Source organism: Tachyglossus aculeatus, chromosome 4 (assembly GCF_015852505.1).
Source record: "Tachyglossus aculeatus isolate mTacAcu1 chromosome 4, mTacAcu1.pri, whole genome shotgun sequence".
Taxonomy (NCBI): domain Eukaryota; kingdom Metazoa; phylum Chordata; class Mammalia; order Monotremata; family Tachyglossidae; genus Tachyglossus; species Tachyglossus aculeatus.
Genome location: NC_052069.1, coordinates 131,115,555 through 131,120,041, shown reverse-complemented (window position 1 = coordinate 131,120,041; position 4,487 = coordinate 131,115,555).

Here is a 4,487-nt window from a genome sequence, read left to right as displayed (position 1 = left end):
AGTCCCTGCTCCACATGGGGCTCATGGGCTTAATCCCCATTTTATAGAAGAGGGAACTGAGGCACAGAGAAATGAAGTGACTTGCACAAGGTCACACAGCAGGCACGTGGCAGAGCCAGGACTGGAACCCAGGTCCCTCTGACTCAAAGGCCTTTGCTCTTTCCACTAGGCCTCGCTGGCTATCTGACAGACCAGGGCTCTCCCCACTTTCAGAGACTTCTTAAAATCGCATCTCCTCCAAGAGGCCTTCACCTACTGAGCCCGAATTTTTCCTATTTTCTCTCCCTTCTGTCTTGCCCTTGCCCTTGGATTTGCACCCTTTATTCTCCCCACCCCCATCCTCATAGCACTTACGTACATATATGAAATTTATTTCAATGTACGTCTCTCCCTCTAGCCTGTAAGCTTCTCATAAGCAGCAAACATTTCTGCCAACTCTGATATATCACTCTCCCAATTGTTTAGTATAGTGCTCTGCACAAAGTAAGTGCTCAAAAAATACAACTGATGGATTGATTTGACTGTCATTGTCTTTTGAGGTTTTGAAATAGCTTCCTGCTCATTGTTTTTGTAGGTGGGCTCACCAATCCTTGGGAAATGGTCAACCTCACAGCGGTGAGGGAATTCCTCCTGCCGGGATTCTCGGAGGTCCGGGAGCTGCAGCTGGTCCACGCCGCGCTGTTCCTCCTCCTCTACCTTGTGGCCCTGACCGAGAATCTCCTCAGTGTCGCCGTCACTGCCCTCGGCCAGCGCCTCCACTCCCCCATGCACTTCTTCCTCAGGAACCTGTCTGTCTTCGACCACTGCTACAACTCCATCACCGTTTCCAAATCCATCCTTAACTCCCTGACCAACCCTAGGTAAATCCTAGGCTACTTTTTCCAGGTCTTCCTCGTGGTTTTGTTTGCCAGCACAGAGTTCTCCATGCTCACAGTGATGTCCAACGACTGATATCTGGCTATCTTCAGTGCTCAGTACTACGAGGTCATCATGTACCACAGGACCTACCTTGAGATGGCAGTTGGGTCCTGGCTTATCAGGGGAATTTTAGTAGTCTTCGGTTCAGCTGCGACATTCTCCCTGCCTTTCTGCAGGTCCCATGTGATCGCACAGTTTTTCTGCAACATCCCGTCTGTCATAAAACTCTCCTGTTTTAAAACGTATGCAGTCTCCATGGTGGTTGTAGCTACTGGTGCCTGTTTCAATGTCTTCTCCATCATGGTCTCGTATGTGTGCATCTTCCGAGCCGTCTGAGGATGCTGGCCGCAGAAGGCCGGGCCAAATCCTTCTCCACATGCTTTCCTCACCTAATCGTCAACACCGTTTCTTTCTCCACGGCCGCCTTCGCCCACTTTAAACCGACTTTCAGCTACTCCTTCCGATTGGACCTGCTGGTGTCCGTGTTCTACACCATGGTGCCCCCCACCCTGAACCTCCTCATCTACAGCCTGAGGAACAGGGAAATGAAGATGGTGATGGGGAGCATCCTGTACAGTGCGCTGCACACGGTACCGCTCAATAAATATGATTGATTGAATGAATGAGTCTTTTCTCCAGAGATAGAAAGTTTCATTTCATGCTCTGACATTATTTCTCTCCCCGCGGATTGACTCTATAAAGACTTGGGATGCCTGCAAAGGTCTGAGTTAGAGACTTGTCCTGGCTTCACGTTGACTGTTATCCATGGATTTGACGAGTTTGGTACAAGAGTTTTTATCCAGCTGTTCTTGACTGGTATTTAAATCTAGGTCCCCTGTCTGGGGATGGTTCCCTGCACTTGGATTAACCCTCTTTATTCAATACCAGCACGGGCCTGGGAGTCAGATAGACCTGGGTTTTAATCCTGGCTCTGCCACTTCTCTGATGTCTGACCTTGGGCATGTCACTTCACTTCTCTGGGACTCAGTTCCCTCATCTGTAAAATGGGGTTGAATACTGAGGGCCCCATGTACGACATGGACTGTGTCCAACCTGATTGCCTTGTATCTACCCCAGTAGTTAATACAGTGCCTGGTACATAGTAAGTACTTAACAAATACCATTAAATACACTTAAAGAGGTAGCTACAGAAGGGTGTTTTAAAATTAATTTTGGTCCTCAAATCTGTCCCAGAAGCCCTGAGCAGGGGATAGTTTTAATTTTTCCAACCTCTTAATGCTCTCAGTTGTCACTCAATAAACACCATTATGATTTCTCCTCCAACTCTTACTGTTGCTACTAACATTATTTATTGTATAATATACTTTAATAATTAAGTATTAATTCAATTAATCAATGAAATTGAAGTACAACAGAAGGCCAAGATACACTCTTTGCACACAAGGAGCTTACACTTTTGAAAAACATAACAGTTGCCTGTGGCACACAGACATTCAGTGTCAAAACTGGAATGAGATCTTGGGGTCCTTTTCTTTTTTCTTTTTTTTTGACAAGCCAATCTGAATATTGGATTCAGCCATGACTACCCAAATGAGCTAGGGTGCCTATTCTCCCTAAAACGATATATCTCCAATCCCCAGAGTTGAAACAGAAAGCTATTATTACTCAGGGAAAGAGAACGATTAATCTGTTGAGGTTGTTCTAGGAAGGAGGTTATTCTGGGTTGTTCTGGGAACCACGTGGGACTGGGTTTTAGGTTGTGATATTAGGTTGTGGTGGCCGGTTCCACAAAAAGCCCATGATCCCGGCCTTCCGAGATTCCCGCAAGGTCGACCGTCTCAGTGGAGCCTCGGGCCCGCCCTCCCACAGGGAATCCCCCAGGAAATCATCATCATCATCATCATCAATCGTATTTATTGAGCGCTTACTATGTGCAGAGCACTGTACTAAGCGCTTGGGAAGTACAAATTGGCAACATATAGAGACAGTCCCTACCTATCAGTGGGCTCACAGTCTAAAAGGGGGAGACAGAGAACACAACCAAACATACTAACAAAATAAAATAAATAGAATAGATATGCACGAATAAAATAAATAAATAAATAAATAGAGTAATAAATATGTACAAACATATATACATATATACAGGTGTTGTGGGGAAGGGAAGGAGGTAAGATGGGGGGATGGAGAGGGGGATGAGGGGGAGAGGAAGGAAGGGGCTCAGTCTGGGAAGGCCTCCCGGAGGAGGTGAGCTCTCAGCAGGGCCTTGAAGGGAGGAAGAGAGCTAGCTTGGCTGATGGGCAGAGGGAGGGCATTCCAGGCCCGGGGGATGACGTGGGCCGGTGGTCGATGGCGGGACAGGCGAGAACGAGGTACGGTGAGGAGAATAGCGGCGGAGGGCGGAGGAAATAACCAGGCCGTGATCTGAGGGGATGAAACAGCCATCCGGTGAGCCGAGAGGGGGAGGGAGGATCCTGACAGCAACCACCTCACCCTCAGACCTTCCTGTCATCCTCATCAGTGTCCAGGACCAATGAGATGAAGTAAGCCTCTCTCTCAGCAGAGGTCAGTACACACCAGCCCAGGACAGGGCCGGGAACTCTGGAAAGGAGCAAGGGAAAGGTGAGGGGAAGGGAAATTTCAATGTAAGCCCAGAATAAAATGATCAAAGTCGGAATTTCTCCTACTCCTTCACATTACTTCCCTGAGGAGAGATGAGCCATTCCAGCTACTACCCCTTCCAGAGCCAGATGAACAGGCGTGGATCTTTGTGAGTAAGGGGAACTCAGCTACCAATCAGTTGTCGGTGGAAAGAGCCAGGTTCCGGGACTCAGAAGACACCCATCTCTGCCACTGGCCTGCTGTGTGTCCTCGGGAAACCCACTTAATTTCTCTGTGTTCTATTTTCTTTATCTGCTAAGTACTTATTACAGTGCCTAATGCCCGGTAAGTGCTCACCAAATATCGTTGATTGATCAATCTGTAGCTTTCATTCAAGCATCGTAGCTTTCGGCAAGCATCATGGCCTAGTGAATAAAGCACGGGACTGGGAGTCAGAAGGACCTGGCTTCGAATCTAGTCTCTGCCACGTGTCTGCTGTGTGACCTTGGGCAAATCACTTCACTGCTCTGAGCCTGAGTTACCTTATTTGTAAAATGGGGATTAAGAGTGTGAGCTCCATGTGAGACAGGGACTGTGCCCAACCTGATTAACTTGCATATACTCTAGAGCATAGATCAGTGCTTGGTCCATAGTAATACTATTGTTATTATTATTCCCTGTGTCTTAACTCTTAAGTTACCTGGAACCTTGGTTTCTGTCATATACTGTGGTCAGAGATCCAATAATCTATTATATTGTAAACTCTTCGAAGGCAAGGATATCATTTTTGCTCTTCCTATCTCTTAGACTGTAAGCCTCAGGCAGACCAGAGAATGTGTCCAACGTACCTATCCCAGTGCTTGGCATGCAGTAGGAGTTAAATGGGGATTCAAGATCAGTTCTCTCTCATACTGAGACTGGGGGCCCTAAAAGGGACCTGATTATCTTGTATCCACCCCAAGACAGTATAATGCTTGACACATAGTATACGCTTAACAAATACCACA